Below are 14,580 nucleotides of genomic sequence, written 5' to 3'. Positions count from 1 at the left end.
TTCTACATTCATTTCCACAAAATTCTGAGTTCCAATTTTTCTCCCCGTCTCTCCTCTCCCCTCACCCCATAACATCTTGCAATTTGATTATCCCTTCCCTCAATGTGCCTCCCTTCCCTTATCCCCATATTCTCTGTTTTCTTAAAGGGCAAGATAGATTTCTATACTCCATTACCTGTATTTCTTATTTCCCAGATATATGCAAAAACAATTCTCAACATTTGTTTCTAATACTTTGAATTCTAACTTCTCTCCCTTCCTCCCTCCCCACTCATTCCCACTGAGAAGGCAAGCAATTCAATACAGGCTATATATGTGTCATTTTGCACAAGACTTCCATAATAGCCATGTTGTGTAAGAGTAACTATATTTCCCTCCATCATACCCTGTCCCCCATTTATTCTATTTTCTCATTTGACCTTGCCCCTTCCCCAAAGTGTTTACTTCTAATTACTTTTTTCTCCCATTTGCCCTCCCTTCTATCATCCCCTTCACCCCACTTGTCCTCTTCTCCCCTACTTTCCTGTAGTGTAAGCTAGATTTTCATACCAAATTGAGTAAAAGTGTTATTCCCTCCTTAAGCCATATATCAAGAGAGTTAGTTTCACTTTTTCCTTCTCACCTCCTTCCTTTTCTCATCCATTGAAAAAATTTTTCTTCTCTCTTTTAAGAGTGATAATTTGCCCCATTCCATTTCTCCCTTTCTCCTCCCAATATATTCCTCTCTCACCCCTTATTTTTATTTTTATAGATATCATTCCTTCTGATTCGACTCAGCCTTCACTCTCTATGTGTGTGTGTAATCCTTTGACCTACCCAAATACTTAAAAAAGTCCCAAGAGTTACACATATTATCTTACCATGTATGAATGTAAACAGTTCAGTTTTAGAAAGTCCTTTATGATTTCTCTTTCTTGTTTACCCTTTCATGCTTCTCTTGATTCTTGTATTTGAAAGAGGAATTTTCTCTCCAGTTCTGGTCTTTTCATCAAGAATGCATGAAAGTCCTCTATATCATTGAATGGCCATTTATTTCCTTGAAATATTATACTCAGTTTTGTTGGGTAGGTGATTCTTGGTTTTAATCCCAGTTCCTTTCACTTCTGGAACATCCTCTTCCAAGTCCTTCAGTCCCTTAATGTAGAAGCTGCCATATTCTGTTTTATCCTGATTGTATTTCCACAATACTCGAATTGTTTCTTTCTAACTGCTTGCAATATTTTCTCCTTGACCTGGGAACTCTGAAATTTGACCACAGTACTCCTAGGACAGTCTCTTTTTAGGTCTCTTTCAGGAGGTGATGGGTGGATTCTTTCAATATTTATTTTGCCCTCTGGTTCTAGAATATCAGGGCAGTTTTCCTTGATAATTTCCTGAAAGATGTCTAGGCTCTTTTTTGGATCATGGCTTTCAGGTTGTCCCACAATTTTTAAATTGTCTCTCCTGAATCTATTTTCCAGGTTAGTTGTTTTTCCAATGAGATATTTCACATTATCTTCTATTTTTACATTCCTTTGGTTTGTTTTGCAACTTCTTGCTTTATTGTATAATCATAAGCTTCCCTCAACTACACTCTCATTTTTAAAGAACTGTTTTCTTCAGTGAGCTTTTGAACCTCCTTTTCCAGTAGGCTAATTCTGCTTTCTAAATCTTTCTCTTCATTGACTTTTTGGACCTCTTTTTCTAATTGAGTTAGCCTCTTTTTAAATGTGTTATTTTCCTTACCATTCTTTTGGGTCTCCCTTTAGCAAGCTGCTGACTCACTTTTCAAGCTGTTCCATGGCCCAAGCCCATTATATATTCATTTTGGAGGTACTGGATGCAGAAGCCTTGACTTTCTCTGATGGTATGCGTTGTTCTTCCTCATCCAAAAGGATGGAAGGAAATACATGTTCACCAAGAAAGTAACCTTCTATGGTCTTCTTTTCTTTTTCTTTTTTTCCCCTTCTTCAAAACATTTTCACAGCCCTAACTTGAATTCTGAATCTTTTGTAAAGAGGATGGTCCTAGTGTTCCTGCTCACCACAGGACCATGCTCAGGACTGATTTTCAGATCAGCTGCTCAATTCCCCCAGTAGCTTTATGCTCAGTGCTCCAACAATGGAACACTGGACACAAGCTGGCTTCCTGCCTGCTGTGGACACTAGAAGTCTCCACTGTACAGTCTCTGCCACCACTTTGGGTCATGGCCAGACTGCTTCCTTCTCACTCAGGTTGAAAAAGCCCTCTCAGGGGGTGGAGCCAAGATGGCAGAGTAAAAAGATGCTTATACTCTAGTGCTTCCCCCACAGCCCACAAAATACCTGTAAAAATGACTCTCAACAAAGTCTAGAGCAGCAGAAGCCACAGAACAACAGAGAAAAAGAGGTTTCCAGCCAAAGGTAACCCGCAAGTTTGACAGGAAAGGTCTGCCCCATGGGGTGTTGAGCGGAGTGGAGTACAGCCCTGGCCACATGACACTGGGAGGAACAGGACCTGAACAGACCTCTGGGAAGAGTTCCTAGTAGGGAAGATACCAGATACCTCAACCCACAAGCAACAAATAAATCTCCAAAGGTAAGTGGGGGAGGGTTTTCCCAGCTGGGCTAGAGGGAATGGGGTTTCTTCAGCAAAAGCCCCAGGAGGTGGCAGAGGCTGCAGCAGCAGACAATAGGCAACTACAGAGACCAGGAAGCAACCTGGATCCATTGTTCAGGCAGCTCAGCTTAAAATCTCTGGTAGTAGGGAGCAGCTGATGTAAACCTTGGTCCTGAGTGACAGCCCCACCCCTGCCCAAAGCCCAGGGGAACACAGCAGCTGAGTCTAATCTCTTGATAGAAGATTCAGAAGTCAAGTAACTGGCTGGGAAATTTCCCAAAAAAAGGGAAAAATATAAGACCATAGAAGGTTACTTTCTTGATGAACAGGTGTCTCCTCCCATTCTTTCAGATGAGGAAGAACAAGGCTTACTGTCAGAGGAAGTTAAGACCCCTGCATCTAGGGTCTCAAAAGTGAACTTCAACTAAGCTGAGGCAATAGAAGAGCTTGAAAAGCAAGTTAGCAGTTTGCTAAAGGAGAACCAAAAATGCTGAGGAAAATAACACCTTCAAAAAGAGGCTAACTCAATTGGAAAATGAAGTCCAAAAAGACAATGAGGAGAAGGAAGCATTAAAAATCAGAATTAGTCAAATGGAGGAGAAGGTTCAAAAGCTCTCTGAATAAAATAGTTCTCTGAAAGAGAGAACTGAGTTCGGGAAAATGAATGACATATGAGATAAATCAAGCAGTTAGAAAACAAAACCAAAAGTTTGAAAAAATAGAAGATAATGTGAAATATCTCATTGGAAAAATAACTGACTTGGAAAATAGATCAAGGAGAGACAATTTAAAAATGATGTGAGTACCTGAAAGTCATGACCAAAAAGAGCCTAGACATCATCTTCCATGAAATTATTGAGGAAAATTGTCCTGATATTCTAGAACCAGAGGGCAAAATAAGTATTGAAAGAATTCACTGATCACCTCCTGAAACAGACTTGAGAAGAGAAACTCCTAGGAATGTCATGGCCAAATTTCAGAGTTCCTAGGTCAAGGAGGAAATACTGCGAGCATCTAGAAAGAAACAATTCAAGTATTGTGGAAGTACAAACATGATAAAAGAGGATCTGGCAGCCTCAACATTAAGGGACTGAAGGGTTTGGAATAGGATATTCCAGAAGTCAAAGGAATTGGAATTAAAACCAAGAATTACCTACCCAGCAAAACTGAGTATAATACTTCAAGGGAATAAATGGTCATTGAATGATATAGAGGAATTTCAAGCATTATTGATGAAAAGACCAGAACTGAAGAGAAAATTTCTCTTTCAATTACAAGAATCAAGAGAAGCATGAAAAGGTAAACAGAAAAGAGAAATCATAAAAGCCTTTCTAAAGCTGAACTGTTTATATTCCTACATGGAAAGAAAATATTTGTGTCTTGAGACTTTTCTCAGTATTTGGGTAGGTGGAGGGATTGTACATACACACACACACACACACACACACACACACACAGAGAGTACAGGCTGTGTTGAATCAGAAGAGATGATATCCACCAAAAAAAAAAAAATAAAAATTAAGGGGTGAGGGAGGAAAATACAGGGAGGAGAAATGGAATGGGGCAGGCTATAACTCATAAAAGAGATAAAGAAAAATATTGTTCAGTGGAGGAGAAAAGGGAGAAGGGGAGAGGGGAAAAGTGAAACTACTCTCTCTACATAAGGCTTAAGGAGAGAATAATATGCTCACTAAATTTGGTATGAAAATCTATCTTATACTACAAGAAAGTAGGGGAGGAGTTGACAAGTGGGGTGAGGGGAATGATAGAAGGGAGGACAAATGGGAGAAGGGAGTAACTAGAAATAAATACTTTTGGGAAGGGACAAGGTCAAATGAGGGAATAAAAAAATAAGGGTGGATAGAGTAGGATAGAGGGTAATATAATTAGTATCACACAACATGATTATTATGGAAGTCTTTTGCAAAATGACACATATATAGGCTGTGTTGAATTGCTTGTCATCTCAGTGGAGATGGGTAGGGAGGGAGGGAGGGAAAGAAGGTGGAATTCAAAGTATTAGAAATGAATGTTGAGAATTACTATTGCATATAATTGAAATAAGAAACACAGGTAACGGGTTATAGAAATTTATCTTGCCCTACAAGAAAAGAGAGAAGATAGGGATAAAAGAACAGTGGATTATGACAGAAGGGAGGGCTCACTGAGGGAAGGGGTAATCAAAATGCAAAGTATTAGGGGGTGGGGGGAGGGGAGAGATGGGAGAAAAATTAAACATGTTACAAAGTGATGTAAATGCAATTAGTATTAAAACATTTGACTGAATTAATTACTGAGACTACATCTGAGACATCTTTAGCTTGGGGCAATGAATTTTAGTCTAATCTCCTAAAGATGGGTAACTTCGGGTAAAATTTGGCATTGATGGAAAAGTTAAGGTTTTAATGGTAAATTTGATTTTATGATTGCTATTTAAGCAGGAACTAGAACAGGTATAGAAAGGTATGTAAGCCACCGAAGACTTGCCTCAAAAGATCTTCCTTAGCCAATGTGAAATTATAGTCGTATCTGAAACCTGGTTATTGAAACTTGCTATTTTAAGATGCTGTGGAGCTAATAAATGACTGTTTTGCTGAGTATAACTCCAGGTAGAGATAGCAAGAAAGGCAGTCTGAGCCTCCAATCCATGATACCAGTAAGCCTGCGAGATCCTGGTATGAACCAAAAAAGGTGATCTCATGAGAAAGGTAGGAGAGTGGCTGTTCAACCTGAGCTGAGGTAGGATTCTCCTGACTCAATTTCTCCACTAACACCTGGCAAATTCTAAGCCTCACTGAATGCAAGTTCACAATCTACTCCTGCCTGGAACTGACCTGAAGATGGGGAGATATTGTTTCCCTGCAATGTCCCTACTCTTAGTGGCAATTTCCTATAGTCAAAAGGTTTGTAGCCCTAATACCAGATCTATTAATTTATAGATTGTTAGTAGAGGAACATCTGAGGTCAAGTCTAAAATTAAGCTTAGGACTTTAGACCAACAACAATAAGTTAGGGTCCTTTAATTCTTAGTAATACTGTGGAGACAATTAGGTCAAGGGCTTATGAAGTTAACATATTTAGTTATTTTTTGTGTCTTAGTTGGTTAATGTTAAAAAAAAATCCATTTGTGGTCTATATTGTAAATGCTTTAAAAGAAATATCACCTGACCAAAAGTTGGAACTGTGTTACGTGATATGAACTGTGTCAAAAATTAAAACTGAAAAAAGAAAAACCCTCTCACTGCCCTTTGGCACCTGTGAGTGGAGGGTTGTCTTTTTTTTTAAACAAACTCTCAGAAGTCTGACAACTTATTAAATATGCATTTTTATATTCAGGATTATGCTTAGCTTTCTTGGGTATTTTATTTTCAGCAAGAGCCCCAGTTCTTTTGTTCTTCAAAATATAGTGTTCCAAGAACGGCAGTCTTTTAGTGTCACACCTGCCAGGTTTTATACGATGCCAACTGTGGCACCACTATATTTAAATTGTTTTTTTCTTGTTGCTCATAATATTTTATTATTGAGCTAGGGGTTTTGAGATTTGGCAATAGCACGCCTATGGCTCTTGCTCATAGGATCTCTTTCTGGTGGTGATAGGTGGATTTTCTTTTTCTATTTGTACTTTCCCTTCTTGTTCTAATGCTTCAGGACAATTTTATTTAATTATTCCTTGAATAACTGTATCAAGATTTAGATTTGAATTATAGCTTTCAGGTGTTCCAATTATTCTTACATGTTCTCTTTTTGTTCTGTTCTCTACACAAGTTGTTTTTCTTATGGGATCTCATATTCTCTTCTTTTTTTATTTTTTGTATTTTTATTATTTCTTGATATTTTATAATTTCACTGGCTTATCCATGCCCAATTTTGATTTTCAAGGAGTAATTTTCTTCTTTAAGATTTTGGATCTCCTTTTCTAATTGGTTGACTTTCTTTTTACAATCTTGTTTTACTTGGATTGATCTCGTTTTTGTTTTTTTTTTTCAGTTTTCCTCAGTCTCCCACATTTCATTTTTAAAGGGTTTTCTTTAAGTTGTTCTATTAAATCTTTTTTTTTTGGATAAGTGATCCTTTGACATTATTATTTGGGGCAGAAGAGTATTTCTTTACTTTAATATCCTCCTCTGAAGATTTACCCTAGTCTTCTCTATTACCATAGCAACTCTCTGTAGTTTGATTCTGTCTCCGTGCATTTTTTTAAAAAATAGTATCTTAGGTTTTGTAATCACCTCTACTCCTGGGGAATCAGAGGTGGTCCCTGTGGCCACAGATCCTCTTTCACTTCTCCCTTTTAGCCTGAAACCGAAACCAAGACCTCCAGTTTCCAGTGCATGCCCATAGTCAGTGACATCCATGCTCCACTGCTTCTGCAGATTCACCAGTCTCATGCTGGTTCTTTCTTGCCTCCGATGCATCTCCACAGCACAGTTGGGTCAGGCTTTACTTGTGAGCAAAGGTTCCCTTCATCTTCCCCAGCTCATAGGTCCAACTTCCCTCACTGTCCCCAGGAGAAAAAGTTCCCTTGGCTGGAGCAGAAGCAGCCTCTCAACCCAGCTAACCCCAGGGATGACCACTTGGTGTTTTAGTGCTCCCTAGTCTGAAGGTGCTTACCTTATTCACAGGGATCAAACCTCATCCTACTATTTTTCTTCAGATATTCTTTGATTGGTCCAGGAGGACCCCTACTTTGCCCAACTATCATTTATTTTTACAGCACAATGTTTGCCCCAAGGCAATATTTTTTTCCTTTGTTTGTGGGAAAATTTTCAAATTTTCACCTGACCTACTCTACCATCTTCCAAGAATCCTCTCTCCTATCAACCCCATTTTTTGTGTCATAGAAGGAATTTGGTAGGACTTCACTTATTTTTTCAAATGGTTTATATAATATTGGAATTAATTGTTCTTGCAGTGTTTGGCAGAATGTTCTTGTAATTTCATGTGACCTCAGTGATTTCTTTTAGGGGATTCATTGATGGCTTGTTCGTTTCTTTTTCTAAAATGGGGTTATTTCATTTCCTCTTCTGTTAAACTGGGCAGTTCATTTTTTTGTAAATGCCCATCCATTTCACTTAGATTGTCAGGTTTATTGTAATACAGATGGGCAAAATAACTCCTAATTATTGCTTTACTCTCCTCTTCATAAGTGGTCAATTCACCCTTTTCATTTTTGACAGTGATAATTTGGTTTCCTTCTTTCTTTTTTTAAAAATCAAATTAACCAAATGTTTATGTATTTTATTGTTTTTTTTTCTTATAATGGCACCTCTTAGTTTTATTTATTTATTCAATAGCTTTCTAATTTTCAACTTTACTAATCTTTCATTTGATTTTCAGAATTTCTATTTTTGTATTTAATTAGGGATTTTTAATTGTTCTTTTCCTGGCTTTTAAAAATAAATTTGTACATCTAATTCTTGCTCTCCTCTTTCTCTGTTTTATTCATGTATTTAGAGATATGAAATTTCCCTAAGAACTGCCTTGAATACATCCTGTAAGTTTTGGTATGTTGTCTCATTATGGTCATTCTCTTGGATGAAGTTATTGGTTGTTTCCATGATTTGATATTTGACCCACTCATTTTTCTAGAATTAGATTATTTAATTTCCAATTAGATTTTAGCCCATCTTGAAACTGGAAGAAGCATTAACATTTTTCCACTTATACCAACTGAATATTTATAGGAAAAAATGAGAGAAATTTTTAAAAGGGCATCTTATTGGTTTCTAGAGTAATGCCTAATATTTACAACCATCCTAAAGTAGCAATAAGCTTTCTCTATAAGTAGGTGAGTTCTACCTCACAGTGTTATAAATCAAATAATATTGTAGAGAAAATTTGTATTTATGTTCTCAAAGTCTAGGTAGATGTCTGAGGTCATATCTTCTTCTGAGATTCTATGGGTCCTGTGGATCTGGGAAGTAGTCCTTTATTCACTACCTATAAACGTATATGCCATATCAATTGTTAGTTTTGCTAACTGTCCTTTTACATTTGCAAAATGTAAATTACTGGTCAATTAGTAAGAACTGAACAGAGTATTTAGATCCATCAGTTCTACAGAAAACACTAACATAATTTTCTTGGTTACATCAGTTGTTAGCACTCCCCTACCTATTAAAACATAATGTTCATTTCTATACCTCTAAATCCATATCTTTTATTTCCTCTCTCCATGTAAGTGAAATATAAGCTCCTTGAGGGCAGGAATTATTTTGTTGTTATTTTTCTTTCTCTACCCTGCGATTAGCAGAATGTCTTACACTACACATTTAACAACTTTTAATTGAATTAAATTAGATTATGACATTTACTTCAAAATTATGATTTCTACTCTGTTCTTAAACTGACTTCAGAATTTGGGCCTTGTACGCATTGATTTGTCAGGGAAAGTATTTCTGCTTCACTATTTTAAGTATAATTAATCAGGAAACTCACCTTGATGCCTGCCAGGTTTTATTCCCTATGAGTTGGTGCAAAACACGCAACCAGTGAATTATTTATACTTCCATACTGCCTTATAGTTCAATATATTCTATGTAATTCTTAAATGCTAACTCTTAATGAGAAAGTAGAGATCTCAAGTTAAGTTGGACTCTGAATACATGCAGACGACCAGCAGTTCACCAAATGAACTAAACACTTAGTAGCTTACAAAGAGCCATCAGCAAATACACACACACACACACACACACACACTCACATATATGTTATATGTGTGTGTAAATATACATATATGTATACAAATACATATGTATATATAATTTCTTGCAGTCAATATCTATGAGAGGGTATTAATAAAACAGCAGTATGAGTTCAAATACTATTCTCTGCCATCATTTTAACTCCATTCACCATTATTTAAATGGTAATCTCTTACAGGTCAAGCACAACTTTGTAATCACTGCCAACCAGTATATTTCTGTAACTTCCATTTTTTTTTGTGGTATTGTTGTGATGTTAAGATCCATCAATGAGGAACACAGATCATTTTTATGCATTCCCAACTTCATAAAATCTATTTTTTAGTTAGTAAAAGACTTTTAAAGACCTGGCAAGGAACCTCAAAATCACAGAATCAAAGACTTGGGTCTATCAAATTTTAAATCTGTCTAAAACATTAATAAGAGCCTTGTCCAATAATCTACCCTCTGCTTGAAAACCTATAGTATCAGGGAACTCAGTAATCCAAGAGGTAAAATATCTCTTTTGAATATGATTCTAGTTGTTCTGAAGTCCTGCTTTACAATAAGCAGAGATCTGTCTTCAGACAATTGCATTTTATTTGTTTAATTTTTGGTCTCTGGGGCCACACAAAATAAATTTTATCCTTCTGCTTCTTGACAGCTATTCAAATACTTCACAGGGTTCCCATGTGAGTTGAAAAGAAAGGGACCTCAGAAGTAATGGAATGTACTCTATTCACAGTATAGTTGAGAAAATTGAGTTCCAATGAGATTAAATGACAACCCACATTTTAATTGTCTTAACTAGAGAATTTACTGAGCACATCTGATTATGAGACCAGGTCAATTTCCATGGAATCCTGTTTTTAAGAATAAACTAATTCCCCTCAAGTTTGAACTTCCCTTTATCAATAAAATGTTGCGATTTAACAACCAAATGTGTGTGGAATAGAATACACTAGAATATGCTTAGATCCATGAATTACATTTTGTGACAAAGTATTTTAAAGCACTGTAAATAAATATAAAAGAGTAGACACGATTTCTTCTCCCAACTCAGTTGTTAATAGGCACATGATTTTATTGCCTAAGATGAAGCTTTAATATGTTAACATGATGAAATAACTAGAGATTAATTCATAGCATATAAAGACCTTTCTATGATGAACATAAAGGGAACAACATCATTGAATGAGTTAAGCTTTAAATAGCTAAGGCCTAAGGACATTCTCGAACTTCAAGGAAGTCCAGGGTCACATCCTAACTTTTAGAAGGGAATGCAGTATTTTAGCAGTGATCTGAGTGGTAACAAGAACCATCGGACATTTATAATCTCTCTTGGTTTGGGCCCTATAACGTTATGAGTACATGCTAGTATTTCTCACATTTGTCGTGGATCTTTATTGCTCTCTGAAATTGATCGAGAGTTTCTTAAAATGGGTGGAAAAGTATAATAGCACATGAGTACACAGAGTAGCAACATCCACTTTATTCTGTGTGTCAATTGCTTACAACAGATGCCTATAACCAAAGCACTTTGATTAAATGAAACTAGTTATGTGATCAAAAACTTATTTTACAATTTGTGTAGAATAAATTATTGGATTGTACTGACAAATGTTTGTATGCAATAAGTTGATTATTAGTTGATCTTAAAAGAGTAAAAGTAACATAATCGATATCAATATATATTCGTAATTTTTAAACTATATTTTTGTACCAATAGCCAACCACTGTAAATCACTGAGTTATTTTTGGATGGTCAAAATATTGTCAGGGTGGCAAACCATAAATTCTGTAAAGTACCTATTATATTTAAAGGGCAGCTAATTGGCCTGGAGGATAAAATCTGGGGGCTGGAGTCAAGAAGACTCATCTTCTTTAACTCAAATCTCTCCCTAGACAGTTACTAGTTATGTGACTCTGAGAAAGTCACTCAACCCTGTTTGCTTCAGTTTTCTCATCTATAAAATGAGCTAGAGAAGAACATTGGGAATGACTCCAATATCATTATTAGGAAAACAGAGTCAGACACTACTGAAACAAGTAAACAATAACCACATTGAAAATATCTAACTAAATATTGGGGACACAAAAACAAAACAATCCAGTTTCTTCCCTAAAGGAGTTTATCACCTAGTTGAAGGAGACTATATATAAAGAATATGAACTTAGTATATCACATTATATTATACTTATAAATATGTAGTATTTGCATATCCACATTTATAAATAATACTAATATGCAGAATTATATTACATATAATATTGGCACATATTATACTATATTTACATTACATATATATACCTTGTACAGCAGAGTATGGTATAATGTATGGTATACTAGAATATAGTATAGTATACTTTAATATAGTGGCTTTATAATGAGAAAGAAAGAGAAGGAACACACATTTATACCACCATCTATGCACCAGTCCTTATGCTAAGTAAATTATAAATATTGTCTTCTTTGATCTTTACAACAACCTTGGTACATAGACACTATTATCATTCTCATTTTATAGTTCAAGAGACTGAAGCAAAGAGAGGCTAAAAGACTTGACCTCACACAGCTGGAAAGTGTCTGAAACCAAATTTGAATTTTATCCTTTCCTCATTCTAGGCTCAATACTATACTGATTGCTACACCTCCTTGCCTTAAAATTTGAAGCCATCAGGGTAGAAGTCATCGTATATAAATAAACCCATGGAAACTGATTAAGTCACAAGAAGACAGAGAAAGAAAAGAAAAAAGAAAAAGTACCTTGGACAAAATCAAAAGAGAAAGAAATAGGAGTTACGATATTGATGGTCATTCAGCAAAGGGGTTTAAAAAAAATAATGGACAGGCAGGTTGAAGAAAATGTAAGGGAAGCATGCCTTGAAACCCAGAGAGAACAGAATATAGAGGACAATATAAAATTGTTACCATTATGTTAAGATTCAAAATGAAACAAGCAGCATGATTCTACCATTAGAATAGCATATTTCAAATCTAGAAGAAAAATAATTATGTTGGTTGCTAACAGAAATAAGGGTTCACTTTCAATGATATTGATGGGCTGTGTGTATCATGTTTAGCAAATTAAAACAAAAATAAAGAGACAAAGAGATTATTTTCATTGTCCTAGCAAAATAATTATATATTGATTTAGAAGAAAAGTAAAATTGCGAGGAACTGAAATAATTTCAATTTAGGGTTATGTAAAAAATCATTACATAGCATCATAAATTATATCCTAAAATTGACAATAGTGTTTCCCAAACTTATGGACCATAAAAAAATTACCTAATCAAGACAGTGGAGAAGGACAGGCCTGTAGAAACTCCCCTCTGTACCCCATAAAATACCCCTAAAAATGACTCTAAACAAATTCTAGAGCTGCAGAAGCCACAAAACGACAGAGTGAAAGAGATTTCTAGCCTAAGACAGTCTGGAAGGATGACAGGAAAGGTACATTATACTGAGCATGGAGCAGAGCGCAGTCCAGCCTTCACTGCACCGTGTGGCAGGGACAGGACTGGAAAAGGCTTTGGGGGCAGAATCCATGGCAGCAGCTGCAGTTCCCAGGTTGCTCAACCCACAAATTCTGAAGACAGCTTCAAAGGTCAGTAAGAAAGCTTTTTTACCTGGGGAAGAAGGAAATGGGGTCTGGTCCTGCCAGAAACTTCCATTTTTGGAGCCTTTGGCCAAAAGCTCCTGGGGGGGAATTCAGAAGTTGATCTAGATCTCAGCTCTGAGTGGTGGTTCCAGGGTGAGGAAGAGTGCTGATGTGGTGAGGCTGGAGACTGTTATAGAGAAGGAATTGTACTTACAGATCCTGGGCAGAAGAGAGTGCTTCTGGTTGCTCACAGACAAGAGCATAGGCAAGTAGAGGAGTTATGCCACCTTGGAGGAACTGAGATCTTACAGACCGCCAGAGTATACCCTCCTCTTGACATAGGCCTCAAAAGTCAAGTATCTGACTGAGAAAATGCCCAAGAAAGAAAAAAAAATAAGACTGTAGAAAGCTGCTTTCTTGGCGAAGAGGTATTTTCTTCCATCCTTTCAGATGAGGAAGAACAATGCATACTATCAGAGGAAGGACTAAAAGCCAAGTCTTCTGTACCGAAAACCTCTAAAATATATATGCAATGCTCTAAGGCCATGGAAGAGCTAAAAGAGATTTTTAAAACCAAGTAAGAGAGGTACAGGAAAAATTGGAAAGAGAAATGAGAGTGATGCAAGAAAATCATGAAAAGCAAGTCAACAGCTTGCTAAAGGAAACTCAAAAAAATGTTAAAGAAAATAACACCTATAAAAATAGGCTAACTCAATTGGCAAAAGAGGTCCAAAAAGCCAATGAGGAAAACACTGCTTTAAAAAGCAAAATTATCCAGATGGAAAAGGAAGCTCAAAAGTTCACTGAAGAAAAAAAAGTTTTTTTAAAATTACAATGGAGCAGATGGAAGTTAATGACTTTGTGAGAAATGAAGAAATATAAAATATAACCAAAAGGATGAAAAAATAGAAGATAATGTAAAATATCTCATTTGAAAAACAACTGAACTTGAAAATAAATCCAAGAGAGATAATTTTAAAAATTAAAAAATTATTTCAGACTACTTGAAAGCCATGATCAAAAAAAAGCCTGGACACCACCTTTCAGGAAATTATTAAGGAAAACTACCTTGATATTCTAGAAGCAGAGAGTAAAATAAATATTGAGAGAATCCACCGATCATCTCCTGAAAGAGATCCAAAAAAGAAACTCCTAGGAATATTGTAGCCAAATTCCAGAGCTACCAGGTCCAAAAAAAATATTGCAAGCAGCTAAACAGAAACAATTCAAATATTTTGGAAATATAATCAGGATAACAAAAGATCTAGCAGTTTCTACATTAAGGGATTGAAGGGTTTGGAATATTATATTCCAGAAGTCAAAGGAACTAGGATTGAAACCAAGAATCACCTACCCAGAAACACTGAGTATAAAACTTCAGGGCAAAACAATGATCATTCAATGAAATAGAGGATTTCCAAGCATTTTTCATGAAAAGACCAGAGCTGAATAGTAAATTTGACTTTAAACACAAGAATCAAGAGAAGTATGAAAAGATTATCAGGAAAGGGAAATCATAAGGGACTTACTAAAGTTGAACCATTCACATTCCTACATGGAAAGATAATATTTGTAACTCTTGAAACTTTTCCCAGTATTTGAGTAGTTGCAGGGATTACACACACACACACACACACACACACACACACACATACACACACATACACACACACACACACACATATATACATACATACATATATATAGACAGAGAG

The sequence above is a fragment of the Notamacropus eugenii genome, chromosome 3 (genome assembly GCF_028372415.1).
Source record: "Notamacropus eugenii isolate mMacEug1 chromosome 3, mMacEug1.pri_v2, whole genome shotgun sequence".
NCBI classification, from domain to species: Eukaryota; Metazoa; Chordata; class Mammalia; order Diprotodontia; family Macropodidae; genus Notamacropus; species Notamacropus eugenii.
The sequence above is the reverse complement of the archived record's forward strand: the minus strand, read 5'-3'. Positions refer to the sequence as shown.